The sequence below is a fragment of the Crinia signifera genome, chromosome 9 (genome assembly GCF_055691185.1).
Source record: "Crinia signifera chromosome 9, ASM5569118v1, whole genome shotgun sequence".
Classification (NCBI taxonomy): Eukaryota; Metazoa; Chordata; class Amphibia; order Anura; family Myobatrachidae; genus Crinia; species Crinia signifera.
Genome location: NC_139225.1, coordinates 67,258,745 through 67,277,633, shown reverse-complemented (window position 1 = coordinate 67,277,633; position 18,889 = coordinate 67,258,745). Strand labels below are relative to the sequence as shown.

At 41.4% G+C, this 18,889-nt stretch overlaps 1 long non-coding RNA gene across 1 annotated transcript; it reads left to right on the top strand.

Annotated features, from left to right (window-relative positions):
• The first annotated feature begins 12,267 nt into the window (after window positions 1-12,267).
• Window positions 12,268-18,126, top strand: LOC146036603 (uncharacterized). The gene is made up of 4 exons (XR_014460879.1): window positions 12,268-12,451; window positions 13,119-13,172; window positions 13,701-13,755; window positions 17,890-18,126. It is a non-coding gene; the product is annotated as an uncharacterized LOC146036603 (long non-coding RNA).
• Window positions 18,127-18,889: the final 763 nt, after the last annotated feature.

The window sequence follows — 18,889 nt, the reverse complement described above, 5'->3', positions numbered from 1 at the left end:
TGCTGTGCCTCAACGCACCCAAACATGCCTGTCTGTGCTCTAACTGAGGTGTGATAAAACCTTGGTTTCGACTGAGAAAATGCAATATTGTGGGAGGCTCCATCTGTATGCTGGCCCCCATTTATCTTCAGTTCTGGAACAGGGAATCACTGGTCGGAAAAGCAGATTTCTAACCTGCATCAGAAATAGATACTTATTGTTGCCACATCCCAGAATTGCCTGGTATACTGTAAGCTCTCAAAGCAGGACCCTATATTTGTTTTATTTCAGGTGCGATTGTATTTGTGAGATTTTATTTATATCTATAGATTTACCACCGCCGTCCTCACAGGACCCGCTCCATGCGGCAGACTCTCACCTGGGGCTTCCAATAAACTGCCTTGTCGGGTCGAGCCATTGATAAATCCGGCTCCCCGTATCCTGCTGCCTACACACTCGAGCGGAGGGTGAGATATTACATCCATTTACACTGGACTGCACATGCTTGCTAATAACAGACTATCTGGCGTTTATTGCTTACTCGCTAACCAAGCTTACTGTGCCCTAAATGACTGTTTTGCGCTATACTAACCATTGGCTTGCTTGAAAATCACTTTCTATTAATTATACCGGAATTAACCCTTCATTAACCCATATAGTGACAGATACAGAGACTCCCACACCAACCACTATTTCAAAGTGCTTTATTATTGCCACTTGGCATAGTTCAAATATATATTCTTGGATCGATCTAACATGATAGTTTTATATGCATGTTTTTATTTCTTTGTCAATGTCTTATATGTAATTTGTGTTATTTATACCATATGTTTCCTTTTATATATAAAATATATTTCCACCCATAGTGTGTCCAGTGTTCATTTTACTGGTGGGCTTCACACAACAACTAATAACATATACCCAGCAGCGCAACGTGTTTATCTCTTTGTTCCCTGTTTTCACTTTTTGTGTGAGTTCTAGCAGACTCACCCTAAACACTTGCTGCAGCTGGGAATTAGTTTGATCTAACCAATTTACAAATTTATATTGACCTAACAGCGCTGGGACATACAGCTAGTGAGAGAACCCAAAAAACTCTCCACTATCTGTACTTCCCTTTATATCTATAGATTTAACTGTTGAGCACTGTGGAATCTTATGGTACTATACCAATACATATTGCTAAGGGGCCAGGCAAATTAATGTATGCCCCTGGCTCAGTAGAAGTCTTTCTGTAAAATATTGTATAATGTTAACAACTATTCAAATGTAGTATCATGACAAGAACAGTTCATAATACTTTACAGATCATAAAAGGATGGAATATGGTGTCATAAAGAAGTTCATTATGGTAAAATGGCATCAGAGATGGTGTTATGGTTAGCATTACTGGCTTGCAATACTGAGGTTGTGGGTTTTAAACCAACCATGGACACATTTGTGGAGTTTGTATAAGCTAGCATGCCTCTTGACGAGTAGTTCACTGGTTAAAACACAACAAATGTTTCTGAAATTAGTGTTCTTGTGCATAGCTCATCTACCTCAATAACATCACATGTATGTGTCATTGTGCATGACTCATTAGCCACATTAACAAGACTTCTGAGAAGCATTGAACTTTTAAAGTTCAGGCTTTATAGCCTGCAGGTGTATGTTGTTTACTTTGCTCTATAGAAGCATGTCACTGTGGGCCTTATTCTAGTTCACTCTTTCTGACAAAATCCTTCTTAGATGGACAAAACCATGTGCACTGCAGGGGGGCAGATGTAAAATGTGCAGAGAGAATTAGATTTGGGTGAGTTATTTTGTTTCTGTGCAGGGTAAATACTGACTGCTTTATTTTTACACTGCAATATAGATATCAGTTTGAAGTAAAACCCCACCCAAATATAATTATCTCTGCACAAGTAACATCTACCCCACCTGCAGTACACATGGTTTTGTCCATCTAAGAAGGAATTTGTCAGAAAGAGTGAACCAAAATAACCCCCTGTGTTTTTGGAGCATCAGTAACAGTGCTGTACAGTTATATCTATAGTATTTAGCACAGGAAAGAGCTTCTTCCCACACCCCAAAAAATATACTAGAAGGTTAAATAAGCCTAGTTTGTGCATGTGGTAAGGAATATAGATGGCAAGCTCCACTAGGCAAGGGATTAATGTGAATGGCCGAATATTCTCTGTAAAGTGTTATATAAATAACTGATAATAAATAAGAGAGGTGATATAGCAACAGACTTTTTTTTAACTCTTATTGGTTATGGGCCATGTAAATTTCATATTACTGTACATCTCATACATTAATATCAGTAGTGATTGTCACTAATTCAATACACACAAATACCGTAACACTGCATGTGGCCACAACGAGGAGGCTATTTATTTTTATTGTGCAATTGTATCTGAAAAAAATGTGTTCAATTTTTGTTTTCCTTAAATGCTGGAATTGTTTATGCCGTATCATCTGACAAATGTTTCACTGACAATTTAAATATGCTTGTGTTGCTAATCTAGCCAGGCATTTTCATTATGTGCCCACCAATGCATGTATAACTTCTCATATACATGGCACAAATCATATAACTGTCAAAATCGCATAGCTTAGTAAGTAAACAGCTCCATACCAAAGTTATTCATCACAAAAACGATGTTTTTTGAATAAGTAATTCAATATGCTTTCACTGCCCTGTTTTTTCAGTCTTTGATAAGTAACCCACTTAAATCAAGTTAAACGCCCCTGTGAGGCAGTACAAGAGGAAAATGTCTGTATAAGGATGTAAGAGATGAATTTGAATTGTCTCTGATCTCTGTCTCAACCCTGAGAGTTTGCCAATGCTCATAAATACCAAGCACCCAAGCACAGCGTTTGCCAGATCTTTGTAAACACTGCAGTTCTTTGCCTGTGGTCTTTAGAGGAAAAGGTAGGGAGGAGGACTGGGCATTCCGGCTGGGCATGAATGAACCGTGAAGCAGTTCTAAACAAAACTTTTATTGAAGCTTAAAGGAAATCTACTGACAAAGTACTTAGGTCATCGTGTAACTTTAACATTTAGGGCATACTTGCCCACTGTCTCAGCATGTCTTGAAGCTCTCCTGGGAGGGTGGGAAAGACTAAACCATGTAATTAATTAGACATTGATACACAGTAGTCAGACGTACCTGTCATATAGTATATCTTATATCTTATGGAAAATCAGTAAAATCTGCTACCTCTGTGAGCTCAGCTGAGTCAGTTGCAGTATAAGACTGCAATGGCTTTACTATGACTGACTATTGGAAGAGCAGTCCCATTGGGAGATGTCTCCTATATCTGGGACTGCCAAACAGGGCTGCAATTATCAGGGAAAATTCTTCCTGCGGGAAGCCACTCCCATACTTTCAGACAGTCCTATCTGGCTTCTATGGGCTATATCGGTTGCAGCCCATAGAAGCAAGGCTATTGAACATGCACAGTCAAGCAACCACTTTTGCCCATGTGCCGGTCCCGATGCTTGCCAGATACATTGCACAGGCGCATATATAGTGGCAGCCCCCCTGCCCAAAACAGTTAGGAGCCACCTCTCATATTGACTGTCAGTAGCAATATTCCAGTGCATATAAAAGTCTGTTTGTGGATTGACCTCCAGGTCATAGAATCTCACCCATAAGCCTATTTTAGCAACTATTTTATGTAGCAGATTATATTTTATGCAGGTCCGAATTTCCAGTGCGCATGGGAACGTGATTTGGATTGTATGTCAAACACATCCGATTTGGGCTTTCTTTGCCCGATTTGTCGTAATCAGGTCAAATCGTCCCAAATTGGATTATTGTATGGGACCTTTACTCTCTCTGCACATGTTACATCTGCCCCCACTGCAGTGCAGCATGATTTTGTCTATTTGCTAAAATTGCAGCCTTGCTAACAAGTATGAATCAGGCCCGTGTGTGTGTGTGTGTGTGTGTGTGTGTGTGTGTGTGTGTGTGTGTGTGTGTGTGTGTGTGTGTGTATGTGTGTGTGTGACCACATTATCCTAATGTTATATAGTGTAATAGCAAGTTTTAATTCCAATAATATACTTTACCTAATTGTGTATAAATAGGGTAATGCCACTTCTGCCCTGAATACCAATAAGCATATAGCTTAAAACAGTAGTTCCCAAACCTTTTTGAACCACGGCACCGTAGAGTATCAGAATATGTTTCACTGCACCCTTAGGTCAAAAGTTTCTTATTAATTTAATATTTTTCTAAATGTATTAAGTAAATTGTGTTTATATATCATCCTTAGGATCAATTATGTTGTGAGGCACCAGATTTGTTTTTGTCTGCCCACATATTTCATGATTGATGGCCACCAACTCTTGTTTTGCCAATTGCTTTGTCCATAACTATTATGAATTTGTCCTAGACCACCAATCCAAGGCACCACTACAAGTGTCCTGAGGCACCACAGGGTGCTTAGGCACACAGCTTGTGAACCACTGGCTTAAATATTCTATTCACATACTGATACGCATGGGTATGCAGGGTGTTTATACTACTCCGCAAATTCTTTATATTGCAGGTTAGTTCAGATTGTATATATGAAACAAATATTTTCTGTGAGTACATTTTGTCACATACTGTATGGGGTATTTAAGCGTAAAAATGCATAATGATTTATGCTAATGATATATGGGCTGATCCAGTACATATATTACATACATGGTAAGGCTCATTTCCTGTGCGTATCGGAGTTAGAGATTGGAGGTGCTGCACGTCTGTCTTCCAACTCGGACAGCCTTCCCGCAGCAGGGAATGCATATGATATACAGTATTGCATGCAAAAGGATCACATACATTATATAGTAGGTGATCTGAGAAACACCCAGGCGGTTCAAGGGGCATTGCGTGCTGCAGTACCTCTCCCCTCGGAGAAGTGTATGGGGCTTTAGTTCCACACATTTGCACATATATAATAAGCATGTATAATTTAGATGTATCACAGTTACCATATAATACTGTACTTTCCAAGCAGTTTTTATGAAGATTCATTTTGTGTTGCTGCAATAGACAAAATGCCAAATCCTGCAATGAAGCTGTGTAGCCTACAACCTATTTTCTATTGATTACCAATAAAGGTTGTGCTAGGCAAGCAGCTTACATTTGTATAAATAAGCCCTCATTGGCAATTGTTTATATACAACATAATGATAAATGGTTGATATTTGCATGTGACCATGACCGTGGTTAAATTGTGGAAACACAACTTCTATTACCTGTGTGCTGGATTTTAAGACTCGCCCAAACACGAGAGCAAAGGGAAGAACGCCAGAGAATGACTGAAGGATAAGCTCATTACAGGGAATTGATCACAATTAGTCTTGTAATCGGGGTTAATCTACGCTGTGTTTGAAGAGCTGTTAATGAGTGATTACTTATCTATGTGCTTATCCCTGCTTGAACAAATGAATGGGATTACAAATGAATGCCTGGCAGTGTCTCTGCATGACTTCCCTCTATGAAGGGTGCAGTTTCAGCTAACTCCCAAGTCAGTATTTTACCTGGCTTATGATGGCAGAAATACTCACTGCTGTACATTAATTAACATTGGGCTAGATAGCAGGGGCAACGGTTTACTGTCAATATGACATTGGGCTCAAAAGTCAGCTATCTGTGAGGTTTTTTTTTACTTTCACTCTCATATTTGTTTATACTGGCTTTCTGCATACACTTTGTACAGTTTATGTAGATTATCCTCCTAGTCAGGGCTGGCCTGACAAATACTCTAGGTATGTGCACATTGTGGACAGGGTGCTGCTGAAATGCCGCCCCATAAAAATGTGTAGGGGGGGGGGGGGGTATAGTGCTAGGAGCTTGTTCCCTTTAGCCTGAGCTGTGAGTTGTGGCTATTGTGTAAGGGACACTACCACTGTGGGCATTGTTTAAGGGGCACATCTGCTGTGGGCATTGTGTAAGGGCACTAATACTGTGGGCATTGTGTAGGGGAAATAACCACTGTGGGTACTGTGTAAAGAGCACATCTGCTGTGGCCAATGTATAAGGGAAACGATTACTGTGGGCATTATGCAAGAGGCACAATGGCTGTGGCTATTGTATATGGGGCACTACTATTGTAAAAGTATATGTAAGGGGCATAACGACTGAGGGCATTATTTGAAATGGGCACTACTACTGAGGGCATTATGTGTAAGCAGCATTACCATGGGCATTGTGTAACACAACTACTAAGGGCATTATATGTGTAAATGGCATTACTCTGGGCATTATAATTGTGCTTCTGTGTGGTGTCTCAGACAGCGTGATCGTATAGGAAACTTACACTTCTTCTGTTAGCTCCTCTCTCTTTCAGTGGCTTGATGTCATGACAAGTGTTAGTTAAAAAACTATATTGTATTCCACAACAGGTAACTGGCAGCGAGCAGACTGGGGCAGCGATGTTGGAAGGAGCCAGCCATCGAATGACCATTGAATGAACTGAGTTCCACCACCTCTAATGGTAGGGGGAACTGAGTTCCACCTCTACCACAGCCCTGAACAGAAATTCCAACAGAAAAGCCTGTCACAGAAGCTTCTTCTTCTGGCACAGCCAGTGGCGTAACTAGATACACGAGGGCCCCATAGCAAAAGTTTGTAAGGGCCCCTATTTATCACCCAATGCTGAAAAATGTATACAGCACATGATACTTTGGCAGGCAAAGTGGGCCCCTCTCAGCTCTGGGCCCCATAGCAGCTGCACCCCCTTCACCTATGTAGTTACGCCCTTGGGCACAGTCTATGTGATGTCATGCCATCACCGCCACTGAAGTGAAGAAGTGTTACTAAGAGGAGCAGGCTCTGTGCATGCTGAAGACAAGGGACCTTATTCTGGTTTGAGTCTGGTTTTATCAAGGCCATGATAAAGAGATTTTAATCTCGTAATGCGTAGGCAGGAGGACTTGCTATTTTAAACCCTTTGTTTGCTGAAAGAACTTAGTATCGCTATGCACCCCGGGAGAAAGGTAGGATCCCCGTTTTTTCATAAGCACATGCCGTAGAACCGGTCTGCAGCACTGTACTTGGACCATACCAAAACTCCTAGGGATGCGAACCGACTCTCTAACAGCAAAGGGGTGTTTTTATTTGTAAACTCTTAGCATATCTTATGCTAAAAGAGGTTTTTTAATATATGTCCAAATAAAATCTGCACAGAGATAAAAGATACCTTACATAGTTACATAGTAGGTAAGGCTGAAAAAAGACTTGCGTCCATCTAGTTCAACCTGGTATAGATATCCATTGCTGATTTGGTAGGTTCTGGTATTTTACAGACAATTTATATTTCTTATTTGTACCCATGGATGTTTTTCTCCAGTAAATGTTTGTCCAACTTTGCCTTGAACGCATTTAATGAGCCAGCCGTTACCACCTCTCTGGGAAGAGAGTTCCAGAGTTTGACTGTTCTGACCGTAAAGAAATTCTTTCTACTAGCTGAATGAAATCTTTTTTCTTCTAATCTATACTCATGCCCTCGCGTCCTAGATTCCTTTCTAGTAGAAAAGAGGGTGTGTGACAGTTCCTTATATTGGCCCTTGATATACTTGTACATGTTGAGCATGTCCCCCCTTAAACGTCTCTTTTCTAATGTAAATAGTCCCAAATTGCTTAATCTCTCCCCGTAGCTTAAATTCTCCATTCCCCCAATAAGCTTTGTTGCTCGCCTTTGGACTTTTTCTAATTCTATGATGTCCTCTTTATAGTGTGGGGCCCAGAACTGTACTCCGTACTCTAGGTGAGGTCTCACCAATGCTTTATATAGTGGCATAATTACTCTTGAGTCCCTAGTTTCCATTCCCCTCTTAATACATGTCAGAATTTTGTTGGCCTTTTTTGTAGCTACATTACAATGGGCACTACATCCTAGTTTGCTGTCTATTTGGACTCCTAGATCCTTTTCAAGTATGGAATTACCCAGATCATCTCCACTAAGGTTGTAACTTGCACACTGGTTGTGTCTCCCAAGGTGCATAACCTTACATTTATCTACATTGAACCTCATCTTCCATTTTTTTGCCCACTCATCTAGAATTGCAAGATCATTTTGAAGCATGGTGACATCTTCTGATGATTTGATGACTTTGCTAAGTTTTGTATAGTCCGCAAAGATGGATACATTGCTGAGTAACCCTATCCCAATATCGTTAATAAAAATGTTAAACAAAATGGGCCCCAAAACCGAACCCTGGGGCACTCCACTTAGTACCGTATCATATCTGATACGGCACCATTCACAACCACTCTTTGTTTTCTATTACATAGCCAATTCCCTACCCATCTGCAAATATTTTCACTCAGTCCTAGGTTCTCCATTTTATTAATCAATCTCTTGTCTGGGACAGTATCAAATGCTTTAGCGAAATCAAGGAAAATCACATCTACAGCATTTCCATTATCGAGGTTTTTGCTGACCTCTTTATAGAACCCTAGTAGATTAGTTTGGCATGAACGATTTTTCACGAACCCATGTTGGTTAGTACTGAGTAGACGGTGATGATCTAAATATTCCTGGATACCATCCCTTAAAAATCCTTCAAATAGTTTACCCACAATTAATGTTAAACTAACTGGTCTGTAATTAGCGGGATCTTCCTTTTTTCCTTTTTTGAATATTGGCACTACCTCTGCTATTCTCCAATCTTTTGGTACTATACCTGACGATAGTGACTTGCTAAAGATATAATGTAGGGGGGTAGCTAGTTCATCCCTTAATTCCATTAATACCCTCGGATGAATCCCATCTGGCCCTGGTGATTTATTTGTTTTGAGTTTGCTTAGCCTCAGTATTATTTCCTTCGGCGTGAAATCCACAATGAGATCTGGCTAATTTGTCCCGTTTGTGGTAAATGTTCGTTCCACAGTCTGCTCTCCCTTAGTAAATACTGATGAGAAGAACTCATTTAACAGTTTTGCTTTTCCCTTGTCCTCAGTAACACTTTTTCCACTAGTATCAGTTAGTGGGCCTATGTTTTCCTTAATTAAACGTTTACTATTTATGTATTTAAAAAACTTCTTTGGGTTGGTTTTGCTTTCAGTGGCTATGCACTCTTCATATAATATTTTAGCTGCTTTGATTACCCCTTTACAAGTTTTATTTGATTCTTTGTATTTTGCGAACGCCTCCTCATTCAAGTTATTTTTATAGAATTTAAAGGCTCTGGTTTTATTGTTGATAGCTGACCTTACTTCTTTGTCCAACCATGGTGGCTTTTTTTTGTTGAATTTACCTTTAGTTACTTTAGGAATGTATTCAATAGTTAGTGAATCAAGCATCTTTTTTAGAGTATCCCACATTTCCTCTGCATTTTTTCCCTCCATAACCGTTTCCCACCCAATTCCTGTTAGGGCTTCCCTGAATAATTCAAAGTTTGCTTTTCTGAAGTTTAGTATTTTTGCAGATCCTTTTTGATGTAATTTACTGAAGTTGATTTCCAGTGAAACCATATTGTGATCACTGTTCCCTAATTGTTCAATTACTTTTGTGTTTGAAACTAAGTCTGTGTTATTTGTTAATACTAAGTCCAAGAGTGCCTCATCACGAGTTGGAGTTTCTACCGTTTGTGTAATAAACTGGTCTTTAAGTAAGCTTAAGAACCCATTGCTTCTTGCTGATTTACCTTGTTTCGTTTTCCCAATCAATGTCGGGTAAATTAAAATCCCCCATATTTAATACCTGACCCTGATTTGATGCTTGTTTGATTTGGTTTAAAAGAAGAGACTCTTCCCTTTCGTTTATATTTGGTGGTCAATAGCATACCCCTATTATAAATTAGTTTTTTGTTTTTTTATTATTGTCGGTTATCTCTGCCTTGATGAGAGTCTTCCTTCAATGATAATCGTGAGTACTGGTACACCATTTTAAAGATACCTTGATAAGAACGTTACAGCATTTTCTCATGTGAGTGAGGTACGCCAACGTACAGCTTTCTCCTAAATACTGAACATCATTAGAAACTCAGATAGGTTTCCCCTCACTATAACATTGTGTAAGTGAGGTAGGAACCGCAACACATCCAGACACAAAATCACTAAACCCTCTCTGTTAAATTGTAACTATCTTTTGGGACTTAAGGAATAGTCCTATTTTGTGATAGTGAGGCAGCAAAACATCAGAAGCAGCGCCCAAGGACCTTGCCAAAACCAACTTATGGACATTATGTAAATAAGCTGCACTACTGTGTGATTTAATATGAATCAAGAGCACTACATGTGGTGTAATGTGTATATGATTGTGCTACTTTTTGTGTAATTAAGTTACTATTGTGATTACACTCCTTCCTTGAAGGACCATTATCCCTTTTTTTGGAGGCACTGGTCTGAGCTCTGCCTAATGAGGAGGGGGGAGGGGGGTGGTTGGTGTTAGGGGAATGGAGTTCCACCACCTCTCCAGGACCACTCTAAGCCTTATGGCCCCAAACCCTGATTGGATTTTTGACATCATGAACTAGAATAATGCTATTTGCCATAAATAATGTCTCCATGCTCCTTCCCTAGTGAAATTTGTAGAATATGATTGGGTTGCATGGTCTCCCCAAATTATAGTCTTCCGTAGATTCTGGTATGAAGACAGAATGGGGACAATACAAGTAACCACAATGTTCCACGAGCATCAAATATCCACCATGTACAATATTGCTATTTGTGCTGTGCATCTCTGTGAAACTAGCAATGTTTATGGTTACAATATGCTATAATGAAACAGCACATTTCAGCAAATTGCATTGCTCCCTATAGAAACTGTAGGGGAACAAGTGGGGAAGACTGGAGCAGAAAATGTTTCCAGTATTTTTATTTATTTATTTATTACCAGTTTCTTATATAGCGCACACAGATTCCGCAGCGCTTTACAGAGAATATTTGACCATTCACATCAGTCCCTGCCCCAGTGGAGCTTACAATCTATATTCCCTACCACATGTACACGCACACACAGACATTCTAGGGTTAATTTTGTTGGGAGCCAAATTAGCCTAGCAGTATATTTTTGGATTGTGGGAGGAAACCGGAGTACCCGGAGGAAACCCACGCAAGTACGGGGAGAATATACAAACTCCGCACAGTTAGGGCCACGGTGGGAATTGAACCCTTGACCTCAGTGCTGTGAGGCAGTAATGCTAACCATTACACCATCCGTACTGCCCAGTACATACATATGTGTGCGCAGCACATTTTATTAGGGGGTGCACTGTCAAAGCCGTGTGCCTAGCACCACCCATTGGGCATGTCTAACACCGCCATTGGGTCTGTCTAACACTGCCAATTAGGTGGGCACTCACTACAATATAAAACATCTCTCAGCCACACCATTATATCCTGCCTATTTCAGTTTTAATCTTCTAATTACTCTGTGAACAGTAAGTGCAAATAAAGGCAAAATCATATCTGGATGACACAGATATTTAGTGATATGACAATGATGTAATACAATTAATAATGCAAAACACACATAATTGATTGATGGAATACAGGTCTAAAAAGCAAAAGTCTTTGGTAAAAGATATTGCTGGTATTACTAGCAGCAATAAGTGTGGGGTGGGGGCACAGCATTAGGGGGTGCCTGTGCACCCTTAACACTCAATGAGGCAGATGTATTAAGCCTTAACAAGAGATAAATGCAAGGGTGATAAAGAGAGATGAATGTCCAGCCAATCAGCTCCTTACTGACTTTTTTCAAACACAGCCTGTAACATGGCAGTTAGCAGGTGATTGGCTGGACGTTTATCTCTCTTTATCACCCTTGCATTTATCTCTTGGTAAAGCTTAATACATCTGCCCCAATGTGCACACGCCTATGAGTACATACTCCATACAGTGGGCAGTATTCAATGATCCACCCGTCGCAATGCCTCCTGCTCACTCTTTTCAATGCGTCAGCTGCGCGCCGCCCCTGAAAGCACTGTGTCAACACTTACATAACAGCCAGATGACCTGCAGTCAGAAATCAGCCCACACAACTCAGCTGACACAATCCCCTTGTTAATGATCTTAGACAGCAAGCAATCACAATAATTATTCAGCAATTCACCTCTGAAGCACTAATGGCATGACTTGCAGCTTGAAGTCTTTTTAATTAAGAGTGACAGTTCCATGGACCAATGAACGATACTCTCCATGGGGGCGTGTCCCACTACCACCCTACAAATACAGTGAACACAGTTCATTCATTATCCTTGAAGAAGGCCCTACACGGGCAGAAACGTGTTGGTTCACACATCTCCAACACACAGACCCAGCAAGTAAGTCTCCTCCGCCACCCAGGAGTTGAGCGCACATCCCTCCGTCAGCCCCACTCCTGGTAACGCTGCCCAGCTGAACCCGGAAGTGACGTGCGGCTGGTGTTGTAGCAGTGTGGATCGACAGCCAGCGTCTCTCTCTTCCAGGCAGATGCCGGTGAAGTCTCCAGACTGCAGACAGCGAGGGACTGTGAGGACGCAAGGCTTATTCCAGGGTATCAGGTACGTGTAAGGTGCACCATCGGAGGTGCCTGGGACGCCAGCCATCGGTGACACCTTTGCATCTTCCTTGACCCATAGACTGTCTCCTGCAAATCAGTTCACTCCTTGTCACGCCGTCACCACCCGCCCCATCCAGATCACATCTGTGCATTGCCCAAACACAGAGTGATCGGACCGACCCAGGCACCCTGCACCCCCCCCTCCCAACCACACACTGTGCTTGGTCCAGACCTAACCACCACAGACTGTATCTGTGTGACCGGCAGCACGTCTCCCGGCTGGGAACATCACCCGGCACAAGAACAGTGCACAGTGTACATATATATTTTTATCTTTAAATAAATCAGTGCCTAAATTCATCATTGTGTAGAGATACATCATTTCAATCCAACTTTACACACAATTTCACACACGCCCCACTCCGGGGGTAATAGTGTCATTTATTGATTTGTAGTGTATGAGCGCAGGTCAATCTACCTATTTGTTATCTATTCCTGAGTTGGGACAAACTCGACCTAGCAGCCAGCAACCTGGGCAGAGCGCCACTATCACTGTTTATCTTCACTGCCGAATGTGTGTCAGTTGGAAAATTATAATGAATACTTCTTTTAACGTTATATTTATTTTCCAATTTACTACACCTTATTTTTTGTATTATATAACCTAGAATGAAGTAAAAAGAAAGCTTTACAGATGCTGCAAACAATTAACACCAGTCCGGGTAAGTGTTTAGTCATGAAACCAAAGTTATTGCCCTTATTTCTCCATTATTCAGTCTCCTGCTACAGTTTCCAGTTATTGCTTTTTTTTCATCTTTATTCAGGACCTGAAAGGTAACAGGTACATTTTATGGCCTGCTTTTAAGGTCAAATGGGTGTCTTGATTTTTGTATGTAAAAAATATCAAAGCTTTATTTGTAAATCCAAAAGATTTGCAATGGAACTCACTGTCTAGTCGTGCCATAACCCTTTGCACATAATGTAAAACGGTGTCCCCTCGGAATAACTTTCTGTATGACTGTACATGTTTCCCCACCTGGTTATGTTTATTGTGTATACTGTATGCTGTTTACTAGTTACCAACCTGGCTGCTGCACAGCAAACCGAAAACAAATTCCTAGTATACTCAAGTATTCCGGCCAGTAAAGCTGATTCTGATGCAATTACTGTATGACGTAAACATTATTGATTTTAAATATAAAAAGGTATTTTATATCATATGATAAACATTTTTTTATTATTATTCATAGGGCTGCAACTTGCACAGCAGGGGGCCTGTCCATCTTCCATCTAAGCTCTTCGGTGGTAAAGATCTTCCTTTTATAAGTTTTTTATGTGCAGTGCTATAAGTTGTATATTACACTTCCTCAGGGCCTTAATCAGGGTAGAGCGAGCAATGTCATTGCCAGGGCCGTCTTAACAGCAGTGTAGGCCCCTGGGCAAAACAATGCACTGGGGCTTTTACCCATTCTCCCCTCCTAGGGGTGGGGGGTGCTATCGGCAGCAGCTTTGATGTCCCACGGGGGCAGGGGGTGCTCTATCTTCCACACAACATGTAGGACCTGGAGCAGTAACTTCTGCTAATTACTCCTTTACTGCAAAGGTGGTGGGAGGGAAAACACTAACGTGTGGAAGGGGGCACAGACCTGAATGAAGGGTCCCTTGTACATGACTTCCAGGGAGGTAGGGGGTGTTTTATACGCAGTGGAGGGTTGGATAGTGGAGTGGGCCTAATATTCGTCATTTTCCGATGGAAGTGCAGCTTGTTTGACTGCAGATATCTCCATTATCTGGAAATAGATTTCTTAGCCTTCAATAGTATAAAAACCTAAAGTCCCACCATTCAGGATGTGCTGGGGACTTGGGGATCAGAGATTAGGACTGAGCCAGAGCAATCCATTGACAAAAATATAAAACTGTACAAAAGACATTTGGAGCTGAAGCAGGGACTAGCTACCGGAAGGTGGATATCTCTGGTTCTGGGCAAGATAGAGACAAGTGTCCACAGAAAGGAAGAGTCACAGCTTTTGGAATATACTCTCAGATTTTTCTGACTGGACTGCTGCTTTGAAGTTGGATATCTCTATTTCCCCATGGCAGATTTTCAAAATTCTGGTATCCCTGGAAAAGTGGGAGCCTCAGCTATTAGTAAAGGGCCAATACAAAAAGAAGTCCCTGGTCATTGCACATGGATGCAGAGACCTTTGGACGTCATTGATGCTGCCCCTCAGCAACTATGTCACAGGACTAGGGGGCGGAGCCAGCAATGGGTGTCATAGAGCCCTTTTCTAGCCCTGTGTTCCCTGTGTCAACTCAAAAACATTTTCAGTTCATGTAAGGTTTTTGAGTTTTCTTCTTTCACTTAGCTTACCTGTTTTCCCATTGCCCTGGCTATGCCAAGGTTGAATATTTACTTTTTATTATCATTTTTATGGTATTCTCACCTTGATTTTGGCATTTGTTTAAAGCTGGAGGTTCTGTTTTGGGATGGTTTGGTTTGTTGGTCACTTGGACACGTTTTAGGCTGAGCTTTGCTGTTGCTGGCTGGGTGCACATTGAATAGTTTAGAGGTTTGAATTGTGAGGCTCTTACTTGTGTCACATGTAAAACGCTTTGGTACAGAAATTATTTTGGGCAGTTGAAGAGTCTCAAGTCGATTGTGTAATTGGAGGCAATTTTGGTTCAGATTAGATCTACATGGTCATGAGTGCATATAGTCATATAGGTGGTGCCTCGTATGTTGTATTGGGGTCGAAGGGGTTTATTTACGAAGATGGGAGTTCTATTAGAGATTGGATGTTGCTATGGGAAACCAATCAGATTTTATCTATAATATTCGAGAAGGTGCTAAATAAATAAGAGGACAATTCTGATTGGTTGCTATGAGCAACATCTCATCTTCAATAGAACTCACCTCTTAGTATGTAAACCCCTAGGATTGGAAGAAAGTTAATATTGCTTTTTCTCAGATTGTATTGTTTTACAGGGGTCAGGGGTATTTCGTAACTTTTAGGTCAGATACTTTAAGGCTGATGGGGTACATGATAATGCTTTGGGATTAGTTTATTTCATAAAGTTTTTTTTGCCTTTTTTTGGGTTAGCCTAAATTGGCAGCTGGCCAGAGGCTGAACTACCAGCAGTGCAGCCGATGCAATATACTGTGATCCATGGTATCAAAGGACCCACAGCCAGCCCCTTGTATCAGTAGTACTAATAATGAATCAGAATGAACAGTATTACAGTGCAGTCACAGCTCACGGTAGGCCCTAAAGAAAAAAGGAGGTGCTCTGGCTGGAGGTGATGAGGGAGACTTTTCCACTTCCCCGTCACCCTCTCTGTTGCTCAATAAGGGCGGGATGTACTAAGGGGAAAATGTGGTAAAACCCCCGTTTCACCGCATTTTCCTATGTAATAAAACCCCGCCGCCACATTACCGCATTGTAGGGTATCGCCACCTTTGAGTGGCGATACCCTATAGAAGCCTATGGGCTTCTTTTCGCCGCCCGACACCTCCACCGCAAACCCACCAACCCCCTCTCCCCCTCCCTCTATATTAAAATATATATATATATATATATATATATGGTGCAGGGTTGGTGTTGTACATGGGCCCCTGTCTCCAGAAGGACCACATTGCACCCCCTACACAAGTGTTTCTATACTTACCCGTCCATAAACCCGCGGATCCTGCCAGCACAGCAGCCAGATATCACAGAGCGAATGGTGTGGTGACCATTTTCCAAGTGATTTGCACATACATAATAAATATTTGCCTGGGAAAAAGGAGCTGTCACCATGTTTCTGGAGACCTGCACAAAGCCATAGTCTCTTAGGTCTAATTAAGGGAGCAAACGGCTTTGGCGATGCCTGCTTGGTGGGTTGCTGACGTCACATGGCGTCAGCACCTGCCTCGTATTCGGCCATCTCCAGCTGAAATAACTTTTGGTACTTGTTTCCTAGCACGGCCACACCGATTTGTATTGTGTTGGTCGTGTCGGAAAAAATCGCGTCGGTCGCATCGCATGCGACCAAATAGCATGCGATGCGACCGACGCAATGGACCCGATTTTCACATTGATTATTTACAATTTACACTCCTCCGGCAATTTAGAAGTCTAGATTTAGATGTCTAAATCCAGACTCACTGCAGTCCTGCGCACCGCTGACAACCCGGCAATTTACACTCCTCCGGCAATTTAGAAGTCTAGATTTAGACGTCTAAATCCAGACTCCCTGCAGTCTCCTCCTGCAATTTAGAAGTCTAGATTTAGACGTCTAAATCCAGACTCCCTGCAAACCGCTAAGATGGGGGCATCTAAATTTAGTAGAGTCTAGGGGTACACTATTAAACCTGTTCACAATGACACTAGTCGACGTAACAGCTGTCGACCTTGATAATTCCACTATCCACGCCAACCCGAAGCATGGCGAGCGCAGCGAGCCCGCGAGGGGCGGTGGTACGCGTCCTACGACCTTTTCATACCCCCACTATCCACGTCGGCGTGGATGCCCCCATCTTAGCGGTTTGCAGGGAGTCTGGATTTAGACGTCTAACTCTAGACTTCTAAATTGCCGGAGGAGCGTAAATTGCCGGGTTGTCAGCGGTGCGCAGGACTGCAGGGAGTCTGAATTTAGACGTCTAAATCTAGACTTCAAAATTGCCTTATTTTAACATTGAAGCCTATGGCAAAATCGGGTCCATCGCGTAGGTCGCGTCGCGTGCCATGTTAATGCACACGACCGACGCGATGGACCCGATTTTGCCTTTGCCGGCAAAATGGACCTGATTTCAAAGGAAATCGGGTCCATCGCGTCCATCGTGTACCTTAACTTAAAGATACACGATGGACAAGATTGTGGCCGTGCTAGGAAACAAGTAACTAACTTTTATTTCCAAAGGGGAGAGAAATTATTTGCACAGTTTAAGTTCATGTTGTGCAGACTTATCTGGCGAATACTGAAAAAATGATGTTCACTTTGTTGGTAAATAGTTATTGTGCATCCAGAAACTTATTGTGCAGCCCTTGTATGTAGCCAAGTAGAAAATAATGTTATCTGTGCATAAACAGTATATAAGTTATTATTATCTAAACATTAATAATTTGGAGTGAGTCTCAGATCCAATAACAGACTGGTGAGTGGAATGAAAGTATTAAAAAAAGCTGATTAAATATAGAGTTAATACTGGACTGAGGCAATTTAAATGGTAAGAACAGCAAAAGAGATACAACAAAAGGGCTTAAGTATAATACATAATTATCTTTTAGCCAGAGATTGTCTGTTTCTGACATGGTCAAACCTCACATGACCTCGGCCACTGTTGGTTTAAAGACGGAATGCAGGAAACCTCATAAAAAGGACATACTGAATGAACATGCAGTTCAAGAAAAATATACAGTCAAATAAACTCATTATGAAGAACAATATATTCCTTTACAGGTACATGAGGCAAGAGAAAAGGAGTCTGACTCAACTTACAGTCCAGAAATAAACAAACAAAAGAAGATTTATAATGGAAGAAAATTAGTTGGTGCATTAGTTGGTGCAAAAGATGGTGCTCAATCAAGGAAGAAATAAGGGGGAATAATTATCCTCTCAGGGATGTTTTCTGTTGTCCTATTGAATGATGTTTTATTCTTCCATGATATGTGGAAATAAAAGGTTGTTGAAAAAGAATTTTGGCTTATTTGTTTTTTTATAATACATTTTGTATTTTATGATCATCTTTGATTTGACATTTTCATGCAATTTCTCAGTCTGATTTGTGGAAATACGGTGAAAAAGGGTCAAATCACGCTCAAATATAACCCTTTACTCACATTTGCACAGACTGGGAAAATCATTTGATGGTTTGGGACTTGGGTATGGATGTGCAACAAGATAGCAGATAGCGATTTTTTCGCAATTCACTCACTTCACAATTCACTCGCAGATTTAGAGGGCGGGTTTTCACTCTGTCTGGATGGTGGCTACCTACTCACTGTTACCTGCAATTTCAAGATGAGTGATCAGGTTTGTGTCAGGCCAAATATCTGCTAACATTGAGAACCTGTTGAGAGGAGACCTTTTGACAAACAGATTTATATATATGCATATTTCAAGTGGAGATTGCATGTCAAAGAAATTCTTGCCAATGAAAACACATTGCACTTCAGATATGGATTTTCCACAAGGTAAACTCGGTGCCTGCCTAGGGCCCAGCAGGTCCCAGAGGCCACGTAAAGATATCCTGGCCATCCAATATGTTCCCAAAGGAGCAATGCACAACATCACATTCAGATGTTCCCAAAGGAGCAATGCATAACATCACATTCAGAGCTGACCCTAGCCTAAATGACGCCCTAGGCAAGATTTTGGCTGGTGCCCTCTAGCACAGCCACTAGTTCCGCCTCTGACCCTTCTCTCCTTTCCTAGAACCATCAACCCTCATCATAGCAGT